Source organism: Sciurus carolinensis, chromosome 10, assembly GCF_902686445.1.
Source record: "Sciurus carolinensis chromosome 10, mSciCar1.2, whole genome shotgun sequence".
Classification (NCBI taxonomy): Eukaryota; Metazoa; Chordata; class Mammalia; order Rodentia; family Sciuridae; genus Sciurus; species Sciurus carolinensis.
The window spans coordinates 5,304,733-5,330,065 of record NC_062222.1 but is presented as its reverse complement, the minus strand read 5'-3'; the positions used below and the strand labels follow the sequence as shown (position 1 = coordinate 5,330,065).

The window sequence follows — 25,333 nt, the reverse complement described above, 5'->3', positions numbered from 1 at the left end:
CAGGTTACATGATATATATATATATGTATACACACAGACATATATTTATATATATATATACATTTGTATATATGTGTGTGTGTATGTGTATGTGTATGTATGTATAATGTATATATAATACCCAGTTTAGAAGGTTTTAGGAAAGGGTTTAATTAAACAATATGTATGTTTATAAATTTTTATATATAAATTTAACCCTTTTTCTTAATTCTCCAAACTAGCTATTATTTATATTTCTATGTGGAGAAAATGGGAATCAAAGAAGTGACAGGCAGCTTGGACTTCAACCAGGGCTTTCATCCATAAGAGATGTGGTAACTTGCTGCTCCTGTGGAAGCTTTCAGAATATGAAAGAGAAATTGGAAATCAATACCCTATCAATTAACTAAGCATTACAATCATTCTTGTGTCATCATTCATTTTGAAACAGGGTGTGTGTGGTCTTTCCACCATATGGTCCTTGGAAAGGGTGATTTCCCAATTAGTATGAATTTTCATTTTGGCTTGGTTCAGATCAGGTCAGGATGTAAAGCTTTAAGTCCTGCAGACGAAAATCAGGATGAGAGAGGCTCTCACACTTCTCTGAAGACAAAAATCTCTCTCCACCAAGCCTTCTAATCTTATTTATGTTTTCTTCACTCAACCTGATCTTATATTGTCTATACTTAAAACTATAAGCTGATAACACAAATGTTTGATTTGATTTAATGGTCACGATAGTAAAATTCTCTGAATTATAACTTAAAACATTATTTTGTTTTAATTATATGTATATTTTTTGCTCTTACTATCTAAAAACGTCTTATCTGCTCACCTGCAGATAATTCAGTGTCGTCATAGCCTTTGAATATCCTGGGGTACCTTAAGTGGCTGACCTTACTGCCCATGTTCCATGACGTGTTTCTGCCCCTCTAGGCACTGCTATCCCCACGATTTAATTTACTGGAAGCCACCAAATGGTACTGTGTGGATAAATTAGAAATAGAACTTCTGGCACTTTGAATTACAGCATGTTTTACTATAGGTGTTTTATCACCCTGACTCTGTGTTCTTATGACGCACGGCATTCAGAAGACAATATTCCTTACAACTGGAAAGAGCTTATGCTGCTCTTATTTTCCAAAAATATGATCACTCGACATCATGTCAGCACTGCCCGGTCTTCTATTTGCATATCTCAGGACGTATATTCGAATTTACCTCCAGGGATAAGCGGGTGTAAACGTATTGAAAGGGACTTTACGTACTGCTAAGGGGTGGGGGGCATTCCTATGTGCAATTGTTTAAGATTCTCCTATTGAATTAAATTTCAGGTGAAACCAGGGCTCGTGATAGAAGGCCATGAATCTGTACCTGTCTCTTCATCTTAACTTTCGTGCCCATTCAGAGACTCCAAACCAAGCTGTTGTGACTCTGAGCATTTGCTAACACACCACCGAATCTCTGTCACATCAGGGGAGTTTAGATGAGTGTGTCTAGTGCTGCTGGGAGCCAGGTGATGAATAACAGGCAGGACGTTATTTAAACAGATCAAGAGTTACGAGCGTAAGGGCAAGTCGCTGACCTCTGCATTAGAAAACAGTGCTGAAGTACCCTCCACGTTGACTTCTTCTCTTTCTTTTCTTTTCTTTTTTTTTAGCTTCGTCACTCTGGGCAGAAGGGTCAGTTCACCCCAACACACCACCACCAGCCTGAAACATTGGCTAGGTGGGTGGTCCCGGCAAGAAAAAGCTGGAGCAAATACCGCCTAGCACCTTTTCACTTCCACACAACACAGTTTCCATGTTGATGCTGTATTTTTGCACAAAAAATGTTATGAACAAAAGTGCCTTTGATTTCGGACACAGTAGATACGTTATTTGCATTGGCCACAAACTGCTTGAACAATATTAAATCTCAACTCATTTTATTTACCACCAGATCTATCTTCAGAGCTGCACATAATGTCTGGCACTAGGGAAAAATTAAATATTTATTGAGTGAATGTTGAACAAACTATTCTGTTTTCTTATATTTGAAAGTGTTTAAAGGAGAAAAAAATTTTCTGGATCATGGGCAATTATTTAGTTAACTGTAGTTGACACATAATTTAGGACATGATAGTTCTCACATAATATTCTGAGCAAAACAACTCAATGATGTACATTTGAAAAATCACTGTTTGCTCCATTAGCTGTGCACTGCTAAGTGGTATAGGAAAGAATGATAGGATTATATCATCTTCAAGGGTCAAGTTTACTTTTATGTTTTCTCACCTTAGGATAAAGTTAACTTTTAATTATACATGTTAATGGAAGATATAAGAAAAACATACTACTGAGAACAAATGACAAAAATGATTCATATCACTCTTCAGAAAGCAGAAAAGTACACACAGGCTAACACACAAATGTTTAGACAAATAATAACTGTTCTTGGTGATTTACTAGCTTGAGTCTACAGACTTTCCCTAAAACTCTCTGAAAAGGAAAATACTGAAATCTCTGGACCTGAGCCCCTGGCAAGGAATCTAAATCGGATCATATTTCAACAATCAAGTAAACTGAGTAGACAAGGGTATCCCAGCAGCCGAGGCTGCTCACAGCCGACCAGCTTCCTCTCCTCTGCCTGGCTGCCATCTTTGTTTCCTCCCTCTCTTTGGACCTAAGGAGACATGAGGGGGAGTGTCAAGTTATAGTTCCTGGAAAAATGTTTTTAAGATCGTCAGAACTGGCATGCTCATTCTTTTTCTTTCTTCTTTTCCTTCGTCTTGTTTGGAATTTGGATGTGAAAACCGAGTATCTAGAAGCTGCTTTAAAAGCATGAAGGTGAAAACCCAAACCTAAGATCAACAGAGCCACACCCTGGATAAGCCAGGATGATTGTTCCTTGGACCCTGCACAGCAGTGGGGCACTGGCAGCCTCTGTCCCTTCATAGTCTTTTTCCAGGTCTATATAAAAATTTTCAGAATTCAGTATCTAGTTGACATGCGTAGCTGACTTTAAATTCAGTGTACACAAACACAGCTCTTTATCTTTTCCTTTGCATCTCACCTGAGTAAACTTCCTTCTAAACGGCATCACAGTACAGTACTGATGGGTTTTCCTGTTCGACCTTGCAGTACTAGAGTTAACCTGTTCTTCCTGTGTCTGAGATCTGGGTAGAGTCATATGGTTCATGAATACACCTTTCAATACCTCTTTTAAAAGATTTCTCCATTCCGTTTGTCATTCCCATTCTAGATGGATCATAGTGGTGGCTCTATATCGCATTACCGTGTTAGGAAAATGTCCTCCATTTCTTCCAGTTTTCCTTCTTTGTTGCCTCCTTTCTTCCCGCCTCATTCTTTCCTTTCCTTTCATGCAAGGCATCTAGTTTTACTTCATGAATCCTTTTTTAAAATGGTAATCAACTAAAAATGCCAAACCCTCACATCCTGTTCAACCCTCTTCTGCAGTTTTCTGCTACCTGCCTTATACAGGAGATGGTAGCTTCTTTAAAGATGACTTTACCTTTTTGTTTGGAATTAATTTATTTTGGAGGAAAGGGAAGGAAAGTTAGTTGATGACACACTGCTTTGAGAATTTTGAAATTCTTAAAAAATCGTAAAAACAATGTAGGAATTCTGTAACAAAGTAGCAGGAAACTGGTAGCTAAAAATGGGAAATGCATTGTCTTGAGATTCTGGAATGAACGTCTGAACTTGAGCTGTGGGCAGGGCCAGCTGCCTCTGAAGGCTGAAGCGGGGAAGCCTTCCTTACCTCTCAGCTCCTGGTGGCTCCAGGATCCTGGGCATTCCCAGGTTGGCAGGTAGCTGGCTCCAGTCTCTGCATCTGTCATCACACAGCCATCTTCTCTCCGAGTCTGCGTCTTCAGGTGGACTTCTCCTCTCTGTGGGTACCTTTGTAGAAATGTCTTTCTCCTTATAAGGATACCAGTCATATTGTATGAACACTCACCTTAATCATCTCATTTTAACTTGATTACATCTGCAAAAATTCTATTTACAAATCAACTCACATTCACAGGTACTAGGGTTAATATTTCAACATATTTTTTGAGGAGACAAAAACCCGTAACATATGATGCGTATATCCTTTTGGAGAAAAGATGCAAAATTGTGCTGCATTTAAATTTTACAGTGAGAATGAATTTACACGGAAATGTATTAAAGGATTGGGAATTACTTTGCATTGAACAAAATAGTCAAGGTGCAAGATCATTCTTAGATTTTGAAATTTTCCCCTAAATGATCAAAAGCATTTGATTCAATGATTTTACCACTCCTATTCTTCTGACAAGGTCTTAATAGTACATGGGCCAGTGAAAAATCAATCTTTTATCTCTGAGAGCCTATTACAGTTGGAACAGTCAGAAGTAGCCTGCTTCTGATTGGACTGGAAAGAGTCTGGCCAACTTACAGGGTACTGAGTCCATCCAGAGTACCAGGTGCTCCATGCACAGCAGAGATCTAGGAAAGGCTTTGAACCCAGGGCATCTTCACCTCTGCCCTTGTGCACAATTGCAGTAACTGTCACTAAACGTGATAACTGAGCCACAACTTGAAAAATGAATTATTGTGACCTTTGCCATCAACTACTTCTGGTTCAAGGGCAAGAACATTCAAGTGAGAGTGGTTGCTGGGTGTTTCCTTCTCCTAAGAGTCTGTGCAAGTGAACAGGCTTACTTCCATTCCTGAATGCCTAATGGAAAATACAACTGATCCCATTGGGAACTGTGGGTAGGCAAGTGTCGGTTGATGCGAGTGGTCTGGAAAGTATATGGAAAAGTAAGACATTCCAGGTTGGTCACAGCAAGTGTGTACAGGAACCCAGAAACTGGTATCAGAAAGCATTTTAGAGGGTTCCTAAGAATGTTTCTGAAAGAACATTTGGTCTATTGTATCAGGTGCATTGTTAATGGGTTGATATCTTTCACCAACATGATATAGTATGACATCCCAAGGAAATGTTAGATTATAGAAATAATAGGAATAATAACTGAAATTTGGGAATACAGATAATTTTGGGGATCCAACTCAATCAGTAAAGCCTTCATCATTTGATCTTTGGTCTAAAATCAAGGCCAATGTTTATAAGGAAGAGACTGGCAAGAGCAGCATAGTTTTCTGGGTTTAAAAAGACCTGGTTTAATAGTAATAGGATTAATCTTGAGTTCTAAAAAAATTAAAAGTAATGTTCCAGCTTTAGGAAATAAGGCATTCGTAGTGAGACCAAGTTTGTTAGTCAAGTCATAGATTGGGATCCAACATTTAAAATTAATCACAAGTTTAAGGGAAGCCTGTGATGGTTGTGAGAAAAAAACTAGTTTGTGGCAACAGTATTTTAGGGGAAGAGAATTAGTGCCCACATTAACTGTAGGCCAAACTCTGAACTTATTATTCTCTTCTAAGATTCAAGGTTTCCAGTGATCCTGCTATAATTTTACCTACTACTGCCTTCAACCATTGTTCAAAGCATACCCAAAATATTCCCCCTACATAAATAACTTGTTATCAGAATAATGTGTTCTTTATTAGCTCCATCCACCCAGTTCTTCACTTTGTTTCCCCCACTGGAATGCTACCGTGGTCATTTCCTATCTTCTGGTTTTAGTGGTCACCATATGGAACTATGCCTGTCCATTTAACTCTTTCATGCATGGGTTCTATTTTGCAGCTTAATTACAAATCCTCAGAGGGAATTCATTGCCCGCCATTTTTTATGTTCTGTAGTCTGAGCGTTCTGTCATTAGAGATTGATAAGAATTAATATAGAAAATTTACAAAGAAAAAAACTCCAAATTAAACAGATGTTAGAAAAATAAATAAAAGCTCCTGACAAAGATCACTCTTTTCCTCTTTCATTAATTATGATGCACATAGACCCCATTGTGAGTTCAATTGTATCTGTCCAAAACATATATTCAAGACCTAGCCCCAGTACCTATGACGGCTACCCAGTTTGGAATTAGGTCCTTTGTAGGTGTGAGTGTAAGATGAGGTCATATTGGATCAGGGTTAGCCTTGTAAAAGACATTTGAACCCAGAATCTCTCAGAGTAGATGGTGTCCAACACAGGGACAGACACTGGTTGATGCATCTACAAACCAGAGAATGCCCCAGACTCCAGAAGAGACTAAGAAGGATCCTTCCACAGGGGCTTCAGAGGGAGCATAGCCCTGCCCAACCTTGATTTTGAAATTCTATCCATATCTGCAGATAATAGATTCCTATTGTTCAAGACACCAAACGCACATGGTACTTTGACACAGCAGTCCTAGGAAACTAATGCAGACACACACAATCCCATTAGTGAAGGATTTCAAACATCAGGGATTGGTGAGAAGGAGAAAGCCCTCTGTTCTCTCATACAGTGTAAAGCTAACTGCCATGGATAATGCAAGGCAGAATTTCAGCCAACAGCCATACATACATATGGATGTGTGTAGGCACCATATGTATATGTACCTAAGTATGTACACATACATGGATATGAAATTTGAGCGGGTTTCTTAAACATTAGAGGACAAACTAATCACTAATTGTTTTTATGAATGCATATTTCTCAGTCAGACCCTATGATTTACTTCACAGCTTGGGGCAACAGGATAGATAACCACATGTTTCCAACCATCCCAGAAAGTTTCTGCTACTGGTAGGAGATCCACAAACCACCAGAGATGAAGAACTCGTACATAGGCACACACAGGGCCACTTAATTTACAAATACAAGTGAAATTTATTGCATATACTATGAAGGTGGAAACAGTATAATTAATCAAGTATGACATTTATTTTCTAGGGATTTGTACACAATGGAAAGTCGATGAGGAGAAATGGGAAACCCAAGCTTAAACTTCAGAGAGGTAAAAATTCCAAATCTTTTTTGTTGGCTGGGAAAGTTCATGTTCTAGTATAACTGTTGTTGTTCTGTCTGATTACTGCTCTTGGTGGAAGTGGGAATGTTAGCCATAAAATAGCAGGAACGAGCACTCTCCTCCCCTCACACCAGAACTGGGGGGGGAAGAATCATGGCAAAATTTAAGAAATGGAAGGAAAACATGCAAATCAATTTGCTTCTTTTTCTGGCAAATATTATCAATAAGAAACATAACCATCTTCATTTGTTTGTTCTTGTAGCATTTAGTAAAGTACTAGTGATTTCAAAGTGATAAACTAACTCAGTCAGAAATGCCATAGAAAACAAACTGTTTAAATTTGCTTTAATTTCAGTCCATTCAGAAAATGCATGACTCTCTCTCTCCCAACCTCATTTTATTTTTGTAAAAGCCTTGTTACATTTCCCAATTGAATTCCAGTGAGCCGGCCAACGTCTTCCTGATATGTAGTGTATGTTTTGGAATTTGAAGCATGAAGTCAGCAGTGGCTTGCTGTGGGGTTAGGGAAAATAAGTTATTCAAGATTAAGACTCTAATTAGATAAAAATCACTAAAAAAATAAGTAATTTGGTAATGTCAGCTAAACTCACAAAAGCCCATATTCATCTTCAAGTCAAAGGTTGTGTGTATAATGGCAAGCTAAGATGAAAAATTGAGTCAATTATTTAGATAATTCAAGTCTAAAATTGCTGCTATTTAGGAAGAGAATATTTAGTGAATGGGCTCATGATTTATGTAAATAAACTATCAACATTGACCAATTAACAACCTTTTCTATTGCACTGGAAATAAAAGACACTTTCTTAATGATTTTCATGGGACTGTGCTATGAGAAATCTTCCATATTAAATAAAAACCATAAAAGATTTCATAAATCAAGCAAAATAAAGCTAAGTAACTGAGCACATGCTTGGTTTGGTTCCTATTCAGATAAAAACAAATAAGATCCAATATAGGTAGAATTATGTTGAATACCTGCATCTTCTATACTTTTTTGTTTTTAGTTTTGAAAAGTCTTCTCATCACGCTGTATATTTGTTACAGTGAATTGTAAAGCTATTGTTCTTTCCTACTAGTTTTTAAAAGCAAACTTAAGATAATAAAACTGAGGTAAAGCAGCTATTACTATATTTTACACACTTTTTTCAATGTTGGCTTCTTTTTTCCCACTGATCACTTCCTTCCAAATTCGGGTTGGAGTTGATAAATACTTATTACGTGTGACACATCTACTGAAATGTACTGAAATGTCAATCTTAATATCTAGGTATTTGCATTTTATTTATTAGCTTTAACCACCAAAGTGTTCAATATGACACTAACATTATGTTTAAGACCTGCTCTTGCATTATCTTCATGATTTTATGACTTTAATTATCTTCATATTTATCCTGTGAAATAAATTTTTCAAGTTTCCAGATTAGACTGTTAGAGTTTAGAGAGTTTATGTAATTCTGTAATAAACATCTAGAGATGCTGGAGATAGAAAACAGATTCTAGTATGCGTAACCATTATGTTTCTCCTTGTTATTTCTAACTGTTGAGGAAAACCATTTTAATGTTCAGCTGAATACGTCCTATCAAATTGTTACATGGTGTGTGTGTGTGTGTGTGTGTGTGTGTAGTGTGTGTGTGTGTGTGGTGTGTGTGATGTGTGTGTGTGGTGTGTGTGTGTGCTGTGTGTAGTGTGTATGTGTGGTGTTTTTGTGTGTGTGGTGTTTTTGTGTGTGTGGTGTGTGTGTGTGTGTGTGCGTGGTGTGTGAGGTATGTGAGTGTGTGTGTGGTGTGTGTGTATGTGGCATGTGGTGTGTGTGTGATGTATGTGTGTGGTGTGTGTGTGATGTGTATGTGGGGTGTGTTTGTGTGTGTGGGTGGTGTGTGTGTGTATATGTGTGCGTGTGTACGCATGCGCAGCAGAAGACCCTCACCAAACCCTGCTGGGCCTCGGCTGCCACTTGAGGCTGAGACCATCTAATTCTTGGTTCACGTTTCAGAGCTGCTGTTCACAACCAGCTTGGGTGAGGATGACCTTGGGCAGCTAGTGAAATGCCAGAATTTGGCAAAAGAAGTGGAGGTAAAACTGCTGATGGAAGACAATTCGAGTCTTTCAACACTTCCTAGGCCCTAAGGTCATACCGCTTTCCAACACTTAAGGACTTGCCTCCCTTGCTGCCCCACCAACTCCTCCTTTCCAGCCCACCTGGCTCCACCAAAAGACCTTTTCATCTATTTGTTTTCTCAGCCAAGTAGATGAGTGTTCCTCAGCACTTCCGCCTTGCTCTCCTTGCCTGAGACGCTGTCCCTGGGTCCTGGCCTCCCTTTCTGCCTTCACCCTAGGTCTCCGTCTCCTCCTTCCTGCCCTTTGGTCACGCCTCCCGCTGCTCACGGGCACTTCCCACTCCTCGCCTCCCCTGTGCTACCCCCTCTTCTCCTCCCCACTCCCTCTCCCCCTCTGGCTCTACCTCTGCCTCTTTTTCCATCACCACTTCCCTTCACATCTTCTTCTCAGTATATTCCAACTTTCGCAAGTTATGGCAGCTAAAAGGAGCAGTTCCGGGACTCTTCCCCAGGGTCATCTGACAGGGTGGACATCGGTAGAGGTAAATTCATAATCTTGTGTCTTGCGCTTTATCGTATCCTACTGTTAACATGGAAGCTTCCCTTCTTGTTACCTCCGCTCCTTCATGTTGACTGTCTCCTTTGGGCTGCCTGTTAGTCCGAACAGAGGAGGGTTCACTGAGTTTGCTACATCTTTGTAATTCTGCCATCAGGAAGTTTACTTCTTAGGAAGAGTGGGAAATAAATGCATTATTTATACTTCTATAAAATTTCAATTTTATAAAATGTTAATAGCAGATACTGCAAAGGTTCTCTGCCAAATGTGTGAGTCCAGTGTCACAGAAGACCCTCAATGAGGCAGGCAGGGAGATGTCTTCCCCTCAGACAGGCAGGAAGGGTAAACCGCAGATTAGGATCCACGGCAAACCAGACTCGGAGCTCAGCAGAGCAGCACAGGACAAGTGGCATCTCACCCCTGTCCACCCGCAGCGGAGAGACCCCGGGCACTCCCACCTCGATAGATATATCCCATCTACACCCTGGGAGTTAGAACCTGGTAGAATATTTGCTCCAGAAGGAGCAGTAACACAGCGCAGATTGCCAGATTGTTCTGGCCATACCTTACATGCTGAGGATGTTGCATCCAGTCTATTTTATGTAAGAGTTGGGAGGAAGAAAATTGTCTGTGCTGTCCAAGGTCATCAGGGGCCTGTTCTGCAGATATGGTCAGTGCACTGCCTGCATACAGTTGTCCTTGCTTGAGTACATGATGACTCAGCTCTCCTTGCCATCTCCTTCCCTACTGGCCTTTTGTGGCCACCACTGACCCTTCTTCCAGTGACCACAGGAGTACAGAGTTTATGTCCACCTGCCCAGGGAGGAGGGGGCTATTCCTCCACCAATGACTGATAGGATCAGAGTATAAATACCAAACTCTTACTTCTGTGGCAGGCTGGACGGCAGGCTGCTCTCTGGTCACTCAAGCATTCAAAAAGATGGCACTTTAGATGCTCATGTGGAAAGTAGGTGGTATTTGTCAAGGAAATGATAGCATCAGAAATCTGATTTTTCCTAGGTTCCACAGGTAGCTTTCTTTTGACTTTTCTGTCTTCTTGCCTGCCTCCCTCCTCCTTCCCTCCCTTCCTTTTTGCTTTCATTCAATTTCTGGACTGAAATGCCTTTTCTAGAACAACCATTCTCTGAAGTCCTCTTTGTGTGGGTGTGCATGTGTATGTAATCAAGAAAGGACAGAGTGACCCTTAAATTTTCAGTTGCAGATCTGCCCATCCTTAGTCCTAATTGTTTACACAGAAATGTGTTCACACCCATGTAATGCATGTGTGCTCCATTGGACTCACTAGCTGTGGAAACAACACAGAGGAGGAAAAATCACCTTTTAGCAACTATCACAGCATTCTTTGAGAGCTTTCTTCATGTTTGTGCTGCCTGAAATCTGGTGTGATCTTAATGACTATAAAAGAGTTTTGATCATTCAAAGAATAAAAACATATGCATTAAATAAGCATAAAGGAAAAATTTGAAAAGCAAATGCATAATGAAAAGCATGATGCTGCTCTGTTACCGCCTTAATAAGCACACACACACAGGCATATGCGCTAAGCAGGGCACTGGTTTCGCAGATTTAACGGCTTCCCGATGGAGAACAGATGGAAACAAATGTCATTTTGGTATAAGTTTATATATTTTCAAATTTTATTTGCCTGGTTTTTTAAGTCTTTCACTTATTTCTTATTCTTTGCCTTAATGATTGCCTGTTTAAAAAAATGGATTAAGCAAATGCTACTTGATAACTACCATGAAGTCTGAAATGTGATTTTCTTCCAAAAGTTAATTGCTAAATTTGCTTTTCAAAGAAAACCGATCAAAGCAGAATTCATCATTTACCTCCGCACCTAGCTCTTCTTTCTAACTTCCCTCGTTCTGTTAAAATTGTTTTTGTTTGGTAAATCATTCGAGCTCAAGCTTTTCAGGGGAATATCTCCTGAACATCAGATGCTGACATTGTCCAAGGTGGCACCTCTGGCCTCCACGTGGTCTCCGCCTCACTTACAAAGTCCTGCTCCTTAAGTAGTGCTCCGTTCAACTATCACTCCAGTTAACTGGATTCCACACAGTTGGATTCATTCTAAAGCATCCAGTCCCACAAGCATGTGCTGAGTGACTGAAATGTGCTGGACTTCCCAGTACCAGAGACCAGGGGCGATGCGGGACCAGGACTCCGGAGTCTGCCCAGGGAAATGGAAACAACGAAGAAATGATGTCGCGGAGTGGGAAGGGACAGTTTCACGGGAAAATGACATCTGAGAAGTTTAAGGTCATAGGGAGATTCTCCAAACAGATGAGGTGAATGTACTAGGGAGAACATTCAAGACCCAGAGACATAAAACCCAAGGTACGACAGCCAGTTCTTGAAGGAAGGTAACTTTACAGTCATTTTACAAATTAATGGGTTTGTGGTGTCCCTTGGTGACCTTCACAGTAAAGACAGATTGTACACTTGAACTTGCTGATGGAGTAGATCTTTAGATGTTCTCAGCACAAAGGTAAAACTGGTACCTGTGAGGTGATGGGCCTGTCACCCAATGGGTTGTGTGATTCACAGGCACACCAAATCATCCTAACACCTGCCCCAGATGTATTCGGTTTTGTCAGTTGTATCTCCAGAAAACTGGAAAAATTTTAAAAATATTAATATTCACTTGAAAATAAATAAATGAATAATTAATGCCTTTCCTGCACCCATGTAATGAATCCAGAACTGCACGGTTGTCAGGGTTCAGTCTGCTCACTGACATTCCATTTCTGTGCCTGTTTTTTCTAATGATAGCAAGGGGCCTACTGCAGCCCTTCATCCTGCCCTTCATTGGTAAGAAATAGACGACACTGATGGATTTTTGTTCATATCTGATTACTCAGAAATAGGCCACAGGCCACTTGCCACTTGCCACGCAGGCTAAGACACACGTGGGCAATGCGAGCATTTAGCTTTCATAGACTCATGATAGAAGCGTGGGAGGAGGTAGAAGGTGATTCAGGCAGGGGCAAGCTTTCAACCCAATCCCATGGAACAACCCATGTGCCACTGGTACCACCCATGAGTGTGTGGAGCCCAGAATTTTGTGTAAATGAAATCATGTAATATCTATTCTTTTGGGTCTCTTCTTTCACTCAGAATAGTGATGTTAACATTTATCTTTGTTGTGTGTTTCAATAATCAATTCCTTTTCATTATTGAATAATACTGCATGGAGGCTACAACATGATTGTTCATAGATATTTGGTTATTTCCAGTTTCAGGCATAAGGTTACTCCAAGCATTTGCATACAAATCTTTGTATGATGATTGCATGTTGATTTTACCCCTTTAGTTTCATATCTGTCAATCCGAGTGGAAACACTTCTAATACTTTAACGTGTTTTTTATTCTTGGTATCATCATCATGAATAGAAACTTCTCAGTTATAATTCCTTCAGTGCAAGTGAGACCGAACTTTATTATAACATCAATTCATGACCTCATTTTAAGGAGTAGGAAGAATTCTTTCTTTTTCTCTGAATTATTAATCAAAATGTGGAAAACAGCCTAGCAAGATCTCTAAGCAAATATTTCTACAAATGTTATTTTTCAATCTCTCTCTCTTCAGAAAGATTGTTCAGCATTTGAAGAAATTTATAAATCACAGTCATTAGTTATATCTGTCATTTCCATCTGCTTCCCTATTAATACATATAATTACATGGTAATGTCAAACTACCTTATCATCTTTCACGACATATGGTATCCTAGACATTTGAGCTTTCCTTCCCTTCACCTATCACAATTGTAGGAGTGTCCTTTAGGTGACTTTAAAAGTGTATCTATTGCCAAAATGTCTTTTCAGTCCACAGATGTGAGAACTGTTCTCTTTGCTACTGAATTCCTCATTGCCCAACACAAAGAAGCATATGCGGAGGCTCAGTGTGCAATTAGTGAACAGCTCAGTGAAAGGATCAGAACTATCCGAATGTTTGTTAAAAGTGGTTTTCTGTAACCATTTCACACGCAATAGCAAGTTTCTTTGGTTAAATCCATGATCTCCCGTAATAAAGGTACGCTTTCAATTGCTATTTCATTTTAAATATTGTGTTTCATTAATTCGGTGTTACAGGATTTCTTAACCTTTTAGAATCCAACATACCATAAACTTATCTCCTGTGTTCTTTGTACCAAACCTTCCTCCAGAGAGCAAGTAGACTATTTTGGCATCCATGGAAAACACAGGGTAGGCATGAGAAGGGACATTACCAGTGGGGAAATGAGAGCAAATACGCTGGTAAAGTGCCACATGACAAATAGTTCCAGGCCCCCTGCTGACCTCTGCTATCCTTCCCATACATCACGCTATGTCTTTTTAAAGGCAGCACAACCCAGCTGTCTCACAATACTCAGGGAATGACGAATTGCATTGAATTGTCCTGTACAAGCTGCAGAACTGGAAAAGGATTTGCTATCCTTGCTTATGTTTGGAACACGTGGGAAGGGAGGGAACTAGTTTGGAAAGAAAGATTGCTGTTATCCTCTAGGCTACAGGTAAGAAGGATAAGTAAACAATTTATAACTCATTTTGAGGAAACACATAGTAGACCATTTATCTTTGTTATAAAGATCATGAATTCAGCAGGAGCTCTTTGTTCCAGTTGTTTATTTTTTTCCTGTTTTTCATCTGAATAATGTTATGTTTTCTGACTTAAAATTTTACCTACATACAATAAGAATAGAGTTTAATCTCATCTATAATGAAACATTGAGAATATCTCATTTCATATATCATGAAAAAATTTTTGAATGTTTAGTGCTGTTCTTGCCCAAATTAACACTGTCTCTACATAAATGAGAAGCAATAGGAGCAGTTACATTTATGACTGATTTATTGGCACTTTACATTAGACTATGTGTTTAATGTTTTCTTTATGTCATGGACACTGTATGCAAAGTTTGAAGTCTTTGATGTTCCTGTGCAATTTAAAGTGAAATCAATTCCTATTGAGCCTAATTTTAAAAACAAAATCAAAAGCAAGTGTTCATTTATTTTTATGAAAAATCACTTTAGTGCTTCTGTCAAATGAGTGTTGCATGTAATAACTAAAACCCTGCCAATTATGAGAGGCACAAACAGTTACTTTCAACTAGAGATGACTTTAAAAATTACCACTGGCTCATCTTAGTCTGTGAAATTGCTTCTTCCCAGAATTCAAAAGATTATTTTGTAAAAAAAAAAAATATATTTATCTTCATATTAATTATTATTTAAAACTAAGACATAAAGCAAAAGTAAAGTTGTAAAGAATGATTAAAAATAGTAACTTACATTTATAGGTAGGACAACTATGTGTTTTTTCAATGACTTCTAGAAAACAGAAGAAGAAACTTGAAAGAGTAGTTTTAGGCCAAAGAGAATATATTGCTATATGCCCTGGGAGCATTTGGTTTTACAAGACGGTTAGACAGCAGTCATATGTTATTAGGAGATACTGCTAAAGTGCTTTATTGAAAATCTACAGCAAAAAGCAAACAAACAAACAAACAAACAAAAAAACCTAACCAACCAACCAAACAAAAAACCCTGGCCAAAATAGATTCTTTGGATCAGTCTGTGCTTATATGTAGGGATCAAAAATAACTGTATCTTCAATGAAGATACAAAACATATAAATTATTTTCAAAGTAAGCTAGGTAAAATTGTGCATTTCATTCATTTCATACCTTCTGAATTAATATATAAAAAGATTTCATTATTTAGTCCTTTCATATATTGCTTCAATTGATTTTTCACATAGGCCTTTGTACTTTGGAAATAGAGCGATTCATATTCTGCAAAGGTGAAACAGTTATAGAAAGGTTAATTGGCATTTAAAACTATAAAGTCCAGATAACTGTGCAATCTCTGCCGTTCAATAGTCACGTGTGCAATCATGAATTTCCTGGTCGTCCCACTTAAAAAAGTGAAGGGAGCCGGCGAAATCCCTTTCATACTTTTACTTTTCTAGGACATGCTTTTCTAGGACACTTAAGCATATAATCAGTACAAAACTTAACAAGATGTTTTGTATTCTGCTTCTTTTGCTCAGCCTTTAAAATCTGAGGCCAGTTTTACACATGCATCTCATTTCAGGCCAGTGACATTTCATGTGCCCAGTAGCTACGTGTGGCTGGTAGCGCTGCATTGAAAAGCACACAGCAGGCGTGTGTTTGATTTCGACCCTTAAAAGTGTTTCCCTCCGCTCAGAGGATTCCTCTTCTCCTTACCGCTCTATCCCTGCAGGGACCTTTGCTCTTTCCTGGCTCTTCCTTTCCACCCACAGCCCCGGTTCATACACGGTCATCCTCACTCAAGGCCCTTCATTATCTTTCCCAGTGGTGACCCTCTGCCCACCGCCCTTTCATGTCATATCCTGATTTCCAAATGATCTCCCTTATTTGTTTATTTGATCACACGGCTCCCTGATTGATGAGTTTGCCCTTCCCATTATTTCCAGCGTGGTGAGGAGCCAGGTCTTACCTAACTGTTTTGGGATGTTCTACAGGTAGTTCTGACAAGCATGTCGGACTGATATCAGCCATCCCTTATCTCCAGGGTCCTAGACTGGCTAAGTACCCTTGTTCTCACCTGCCTGAATACCTTGTACCTTGCGTTAGTGTTGTGGTAGCCAGGACTGGCCTCGGTAGGGTTTGATGCACAGTGGCATGTATTTGTTAACAAATAAATTATATTTTAAAAAGTGTAATAATATATTTTACTTACCAAAATTACTTTAGTAAGTTTCTGATCAAAGAGTTGTTAAAGGTATCCATACCGGTTTCTGAATTGTCTATTGATTTTCTCCAATAAAAATAAGAAATGATAGTATGATTTTTTTTCCCTGCAAGGAATATAATGATATTAGACTAAGAAAATTTGAATGCTCTTAATCTGAACTTCTCAGTCCATTTTCCATGGCTAATAATACCAGATCATGGACTAAGTTACAAGGCACAGAGGTCTGTTTGGGCTGATAGTTCTTGTTCCAGGACGGGTGGCTGCATCTGGTTATGACCTCTTTTGCCAGGAGTCTTGGAGCAGTACAGATCAGCACCTGGCAGGAGAGGTGCACGGGGGAGACCTAATCAAACAGGCCCTTTCCACAGACTGTCTCTAGAGAAAACCTGCTCACCCATTAGTTCACAGGTGCATTTACTGGTTCATTCATTCCTCAGCTCCACAGAGTCCCACCTGGTGGGACTCTTAACATCTCATCACAGGGACTGAATTTCATCATGAGTTTCAGAAGGAACAAACCATATTCACATCACAGCACTGAACTTGATTGACTTCATATTTTGTGTTCCATTTAAAGTATGACAATTCAACATAAAACATAGAAAGTGAGATTGTTAGAAAAAAGTCAGGGAACTATAATTTTTTAGTAAATTACTATTTTTTGTAGTGTAAAATTCTTTTTGCTGTTCTAGGGATTAAATTTGGGGTCTTATGCATACGAGGAAGGTGCCCTTCCAAAGCTACATTCCCAGCCCTTTCAAGTTTTTTTTTTATGATGTGGTTATCAATTTGCATTGGAAAACAGCAATATTTATAAGTCTTATATATATTTTATGTGATAAAAGGATTGCTGACTAGTTTTTTCTGAAAAGCGTATATAAATAGCATGCCAATTAGATTATTCTTTGGTAAAAATAAAATATTTTATCATCTAATAGAAAAATATGCTTAAAACACACTATTAGTTTTTCAGCTATGATCAAAGTTAAAATAAATAAATGTATCTCTGCAGGCATTAAACTGTATCTTCAAACTGCATACAAAACGAGCCCAACCTTAGGGATTTTTTTTTCAATGAAGACTCCAGTAATAGGATAAAAATGGAAATGGATTTTATATATATTTCCCAAGGCTTTTATTTGATAAGCCTTTATAAAGAATTTAGGAAGATGAAATAAAATGGCAAGATCAAAGCACACGCACATGCAGAAATGAATTTCCTGCTATAAAACATGCATATTGGAATGGTGCTGCTAATGAACAGCTTGATTCCTGAGAGTCTTTACATGGTGCCTACAGAAAAAAAATTAAACATTTGAATTGATGAATACAGTCAACTAATACAAGCCTTCCATTTAAACCAGGCAAAGTGCTTATGTTAGCTCTTTCCCTGAAAACCCCTTTAAGGTTTTGCCTTTCGCTTGGAATTTACTGGACGTGTTGTGTGGACACCAGTGTGTGTCAGAAATCGCGGAGGGGGTTGGTGTGCTCTGGTCACCCCGCCACTCCGGCCCTTGATCACACTCACACAACACTGGCTCTTCAGTTCCTCAAATACACCACTTGTTGTCCTAGGGGCTTTGCGTGTGTTGTCCTAGGATTTGTTAGAATTCTTCCCTTACTGCCTGGCCATTTCTTACCCTGAGCCCTCAGCTTAACTATTGCTGCTGGAGAAAATTCTCCTTTTAGCATCCAAACTAAGGTGGATCTCCTTCCACCATTTCTACTTTAGTAACCTTTGTTACCTTTCACATCTTTTCATGGTTTGTAACAATTAGATTTTCTTAACTTAATATTTAGCATCAGTTCAATGGCTTTTATTTTGTGAGTGCATGCTGTACATATTAAAGGGATTCAGTGGGACATTTCTGAGGGGCCTGCAGAGTGCCTTGATCATTTCTTTGTCTGATTCTCACTTGTTTGTTCTTGCTGTTCTCCTTCCCTAAATTATGTGCCTGTGTGAAGAAAACTGAAAGATCTGTTCATGGATCATTTCACTTTGTGTCTGTCACAAAGTGAGTGCCCAATAAATAATTTTTGTCTGATGAAAAATTGAATAAATCACAATGTTGAGTTAATTTGATGTTCATTGCATGGACTGTTTACCTCTTAATATTAGCGGTTATGGTTTGGAGTAAGTGGTGTCCTCCAAAAGTTCATGTGTGAGACAATGTGAGAATGTTCAGAGGTGAAATGATTAGTTCTTGAGCTATGACCTAATCAGTGGTTTGATCCACTTGAATGGAATAACTGGGCAGTAACTGTAGGCAGGTGGGGTGTGATTAGAGGAGGTAAGTCACTGGGGTTTTTTCTTTTGTCCCTGGTGAGCAGAGAACGCTCTCTCTCTCTCTCTCTCTCTCTCTCTCTCTCTCTCTCTCTCTCTCTCTCTCCCACCCCCTTCCTTGGTGCCATGTCCTTGAGCTGCTGTCCTCTGCCATGCCCTTCTGCCATGATGTTCTGCCTCATTTCAGACCCAGAGTAACAGAGTCAACTGACCATGGACTGAGAACTTGGCTTTAGCAAAGAGGCAAGCTTTTGGCACAAACTAAACATTTATCATACTTGAGATTTGATGATCTTGATACAAATCCAGATTTCTTTGGAAAAGTGTATGCTGGGATTGACAGGAAAGCAACGCACATCTCTTATGTAGTCGTACAACCTTTTGCTTTGTTTAGCAAGCATCATGAACAAGGACAGGATCGTCCCATTTCAGTTGAAAATGAAATCTGTGTTTGACACAAATTTGACTCCAATTTAGGATTAAAGAAAAAAGGAAGCTCAGGTTTCACTTTAAAGAGAGCTATATTTCATTTTTTAAGTTGTTTAAAAATCACACTTTTAATTTATATATATATATATATTTTATATATATATATAAATTATATATATATATATATATATATATATATATATATATATATATATATAATTTGTTTGTTTTTGGTGCCAGGGATAAAACTCAGGTCCTTGAGCATAGAAGCACACTACCATTATGGATATAATGATAATTTTTGTAAGTGCTAGATCTCTTTTTGGTCCCCAAAACCTCATTTAGTTGAAAATATCATTCTAAATGTCTAGCATGAAATTTATCTTACGGTATATATTCATTCACTTTGCTTTATTTTTATTTTAGTAGTTCTGTTTCAAATGATTGTTTTTAAATATTGCAAAGTAGATCCATTAAAATCAATTTATAATTTTTATTTAAATTAATTTTACTGTGTATATCTTTTGAAGATTTAATCCCATTTTGACTTAAGCCAATTATTTAGCCAAAATGTATATTTTCCTTAAGAATTTATAAAATTTATAAAAAGGAAAAAATTAAGTTATTTTTTAAATATACATTAAGTATAAGCATTTTAATTTCCTGAAAGATTTACTTAAAAATCCATTTTTAAAAAATAGAATGCATCACATACCACATACCAATAATATCTTTCACAATTAAAATCTAGGCCAATTTTGATTAGGAAAAAAGTTCAAAATAAAAATTATTTAAAATAAAAAAAACTAAGAAAGACAAGAAAGAAGTCTCCATTTCCTATAATTATGAATTTCACTGGAGTTGGTGTCCCTGCTACAATGGTGAATCACAAAAGCAAAGGTAACAGTAATAGTTAAGAGATTATACCATTTACTTGTCACACTAAAGTATATAGGTGTTATAATTTTATGCAAGGGCAAAATAATATTTAAAAGCTTCCTCCGCAGTAAAAATATTAAAGACGGCTGACACTTACTTTAAGTTTCAATAATCTGGTTTTTTTTTTATAAAGAAAACATTGTTACAAATAATTTCACTTTAGAAAACAAAGTGAATGGCAAACCTTGTGAACACATGATCCACACAGATGAATGCATTGTAGCAGAGTTACTCTTAAGTGTTGCGTGGAGTATCTTTCTTGGCTCTACAAGAAATGGATTTTAAGCAGCTTATACTTACACAGTTCATCAGCCTGTAAGTTTTTAATGAGAAAGGGATAATCTGGTGTCACAAACATGAGGACTCCAGAGTCTCTTTCATTAATAATAAATCTCCAAGTTAAGTAAAAGCACATATGGCATTTTTGATCTATGAAATTAGAGAAAGAAATGCCAGGACACAGAAATCATGTTTAAAAGACAAGTATTGCCTAAGATTTCACAAAGAACCAAAATAAAAACATAACACAACAAAAGAGTCCAGACAGGAAAGGGAGGGAGTTGTCTGAAACGACAAAACCGTCTGCAGAGAAGTTGCAAGTTTTCCATTATCACACACCCTGTGTCCGCCAAAACCGCCTCCCGGCCCCATCACACAGCCCTACCAAAGCATGATGGGAAGCAATTCCTCCCCCAAACTGTGCCTTTGAAAGGATACCTAGAAACCTCTGAACTCTAGAAAGAGAAGGCTTGTTACTTGTTGAATCAGTCATGGCTTCATTTTGCCAAGATCAGACTTTTAAGAATAGGCATGAGATATTAGCAATGGGATCATGAAATTTGATCATCATGACTGTGAAAGTGGTACTTAAAAAAGAATCCTTTTGGTTAAACGAATACAATTCTATTGTATGTAGTAAGCACTTATATATTGCGTAATCTTAGAAGTTATTTTTGCATCCACTATATTTCCGTTTCTGGTCATTAATTTCCTGAAAGCGCTGCAGCCTAGGAGCCTTCCCCTCAGTGAGGAAATTGTGTGCTTACACACCCACCCCTTTTCCACTCTCATGGCTTCACCTCTGTGTCTGTAAAAATGACCTATCTCAATATTTTAGATTTAGATTGTAGGCAGAGTGAGAGATGCAATTTTTTTTCAATCACATAGTTCATAAAAGTTCTGAAATTGAAACTATACCCCTTTTAATTTTGAAATATCTGTTTATTTGGTTGATTTTAGCGACTTTCAGTCTTTGAAAGTTTGCCTTCATAAATGCTGATTGTGGGGCAGACAGGTTCAACAAAAGTAGGAGTGAAAGAATGAGGAAGAGAAAGAATAGAGGGAAGGGAAGAAGGAAGAAAAGGAGGGTTGTTCAGGCCTGGAGTGCACGTGAACACCAGCTCCTTCCCTTTAGGATACCAACAACTACTTCTCCTTTGATTTCAGAGGCTGCCCATTGCCAGCATCCTGCAAGAGGCATTCTGGACAATGTGGAATGCATCTTTGGCTAGCCAAAAAAGCCGAGCCTCGTGAGCATTCAGCAATCCTCACAACATCTGTGTGATTTTGGAGATCAAATCTCAGGATTCTGTGTGTGTGCATACATGTCTGTTAGGATTAGCCCAAACAGTGCCAGGTCTTGGGCTGCCACATGCCCACAGGACCCGACTGATGACCATATCGCATGAACAAACTGTGTTCACTCTTACTGCCCTAGCTGGAATAATAGGAATATTCCAGACCCAGTAGATTTACCTGCATGGGGGAATAGAGGTGTATATTAAAAACTTTCAAGTAATAATAAAACATCTTATCTTTTAGCAATTTTATTTAGATGCAATTTACCTACCATAATATGTACCCACTTGAGTGAACAATTAATGGAATTAAGTATATTAACAGTCATCCAACCTCACTGTGACCTAATGTTACAACATCTTCCTGGCCACACAAGGAAGGCTCACATCCATCTGCAGTCCTGCCCAATTCCTATCCTGCTCAAATGTGCAGACGGGCACTAATGGACACTCTTCCTCTGCAGCTTGTCTGTTTAACACATGTAGAATCTTCATAGGTGCTCTTTGAGACTTGTATCTTTTGCTGGATATGCCATTTTGTGAGACTTATCTGCTGACAGTGTATCAGCATGACAACTCTTATTATTGGTAATATTCCACAGAGGCTGGTAATCCATGTATTTGGATTGATGGCTGTCAGGAACAACGCTAACTATCAGTAAATCTTGAGGAAAGAAATGACAGTAGGTCAATAAATTTGTCATGTGTTGCTGACTGTACAGAAAAATCTTACTTGTTTCAGTTTTTGTTAGTTCTTGTGGAAGTTGTTACAGAGACATAAATGAAAGTTTCCTTAAGATATGCTTGATTATAATTAAGAAGTAGTTCATTTCCACTTGATGTGATCCATTGAATTTCTCATTTGGTCATGTTCGTGGGATATATGATTACTTTACAAAGACTTGCATTCTGTTTATTTATCTGAGCAGGTGGGGGTTGGACCTAGGACTCACACGTGCTAGTGAGCACTATACCACTGTAGACTTGCTCTTTTTATTTTTATTTTTTTTATTTTTATTTTTTATTTTTTTGCGGTACTGGGGATCGAACTCAGGGCCTTGTGCTTGCAAGGCAAGCACTCTACCAGCTGAGCTATCTCCCTAGTCCAGCTCTTTTTAACTAAATGCTTTAAGATATACTAGAAATCTGAGAGTTTGATTATTTGGGGTTAGGACTCATGGTTTTCTGAATCCTAGATTTGGTTAAGAGTTTCAAGGTATACTTTTTGTAAAGTTAATGTTACATATATCATGTCAAAATTGTATTTAATTCATGATCCGGGAAAAAGACATGGGTAAAACTGGTTCTACTTGCATTTTAGTAACTGAGTATTTATGGACATTAAAAAAAAGGAACATTAGAATAAGATTTTTATATCAGTATTATGCACAGTCAGTAAGACAATAACCTTTAGGAATGTCTTTCCTATCCAAATAACTACTTCAGCTTATTTATTCATGTTTTGTTTTCAGACTGGTCCTCCTGAACTGCTCAGGCTGGCTCACAAGCTCTGAGCTGAAGGATCCTCCTGCCTCAGCCTCTGGAGTGGCCGGGAGGACCTGTGTCCCCTGCTAGCCCTGCTCTTCGGGTCAGTGTCCAACTTGGATGGTGTCTGACTTCTAGTCAGCATGTAAACAGCAAAGCCTGGCGCCATTCTGAGTAAACATCTGAATTTCCTAGAGCCCAGTGTCGTGGCGGTAGTGAAATGATGCTGGTGGTGCTAGCTGGGTTGAACTGTGCCTGGGTCCCCTCTGCCTCTTATTCTTGCTTCTGAACAGCAGCTCTAGCACACACACTGCAGTTCCTCAGGAAGCAGGTACCTGGAACTGATGCCTAAAGCTTCATTACTATAGTTGATACTAAGAATTTCTCATCTTTAATAATCTTACTTTAATAATTATAAATGTAATAATTACAAATAAATTTCGTACTCTATAGAGTGCTAAAAACTTTGGTACTCATGCTTCTCACTAATAATTTCCATTTTTGCATTTAACATTTATGTGCTTTGGTAATCATTGAAACAGTAGTTCCATATTGCTTTCCGGAATGCATACCAATTTTATTTTCTAGGTTTCCATGCTTTTCAACTTCTCAAAAATATATCTTGAAACTTTTAACCAAATCTAGAATTCAGAAAAGTTTTTCCAAACTTTGTGTTAGTGAAAGTTTTCTTTTAATATTCACGTCAGTTACTATAACCAAAGTTTGTTTTATTTGTAGCTGAGCAATAAACTTTAGCTTTAAAACACACACATACACACATACACACACACATGCACACATACACAGTCATTAAGACTAAATTGGATCACGGCACAAGGAAACCTCAGTATTTATATCTTAATAGCTCTCTCCATTGTCTAGGGCATTTTTAAAAGTCTCATCTATTGTGTCTTATTAAAGGGGTAGGAAACAAAAGTTAATAATAACTTTTAAAATAAAAATGTCTGGCAACTTTTTTTTGTTTCTGTTTTGCCTTGTATGGGGTGGATCCTGGGCCTGCTGTGTTAGGCAAGCGCTCTACCACTGAGCCATGTCCCCAGCCCTCTGGCTATTTATTAATGCCATGTTAATGTCAACAGTTACTTTTGTATTTTTTGCATGCTATGAAAAATTGGAAGGGACTCAAGATGTAATCCTAAAGAAATGTCACTCTGATGAATTGTATTTTCTAGGTCACACGGAGTCCCAGGTAAGTTTCATGGAGGGCCTGCTCACTGGTAGTGCCTGCACGGAGGTATGATTCTCCATGTAGACTGTCCTCTAGGACTAACAGAAATCTGGAAACTGACTCTGATTTGTCCCTGACTCAGGCTCAAATCAACAAAACCAGGATCAACAGCAATATTATCCATTGTCTTAGCTCATCTTCTTTTTTTTAAAAAAAAGACAAAAAATCCCTGACAAACCTGGAAGCAGAAACAAGGTTATTAGGCCTTTTAAAACCCCGAGGCTCTTCTGACAGTTGCAGGTCTTCATTCATTTGTCCTCAACCTTCCTTAAGTGAACCTGAAGACAAGCCAAATTCCTCGGGAAAGAGAACCGCGGAAGAGTGACAGAGCACAGCACTAATCTGCCCTCCTCATAGCCAAACAAGTAGACACGGCCCAATTGGTCCCCGAGGAAATAAGACATTATTTTTACAGTGGCTGCTGAAGTAATATTAAGGATAGACAGCACGAACCTGCGCTTGACTGTAAGCGTTATTTCATAACAAGTCACATACCTGACATGGAGGCACACTGCGGCAGAGAATTAAATAGAAGCTATAATTTTATTACTTTACTTTTTTCCCTTTTTACAGTGGTTTTAGGGAATTATAATTTCCTTGACTTATTTTTTTTCCAAAAAGTAATACATTCACATTAAAAATGGGAAAAGGTGTGAAATGTTGCATTTCTCTCCCTGTGGGCAGCATTTTGTGGCTACCGAGGGACCATAGAGGACGTAGCTACTGCTGTTTGATCAAGCCAGGATCCTGTGACCGTCAGCTGCAGGACACGTGTTCTGTTTCCTTTTGAAAACGTTCTCCATGGAAACCATGCTCCTGTGCTGGTCCAGATTCACGCAGGCCTCCAGTGCCTCTGGGGATGCTCTGAACTCTGCCTCTGAGGTGGGGGTTACGAATGACAAGGCACAACTTCCCTCCTAAAGGACACCAGGCTTTATAGGGCTGATGAGATCCAGGAACTGACTGTGAGGAGAGCCAGTCAGATGACAGTGACCAGGTTATAGCCACCTGGAGACAGTTCTGAGGGACTTACTCCCTGTCCAGCAATCCAGAGAGGCTTCAGACACGCTTAATGGCCTCAAAATTGAAGGTGGCATCTTTTATTCCTCAATT

The 25,333-nt window shown here is 38.6% G+C and overlaps 1 long non-coding RNA gene across 1 annotated transcript in view; it reads left to right on the top strand.

Annotated features, from left to right (window-relative positions):
* LOC124994897 (uncharacterized) overlaps positions 1-23,275 on the top strand; it is a 45,498-nt gene extending 22,223 nt beyond the window's left edge. The window contains exons 2-3 of the long non-coding RNA XR_007110568.1: positions 6,784-6,847; positions 22,959-23,275. This is a non-coding gene — a long non-coding RNA (uncharacterized LOC124994897). The remainder of the gene's footprint in view (positions 1-6,783; positions 6,848-22,958) is intronic.
* Positions 23,276-25,333: the final 2,058 nt, after the last annotated feature.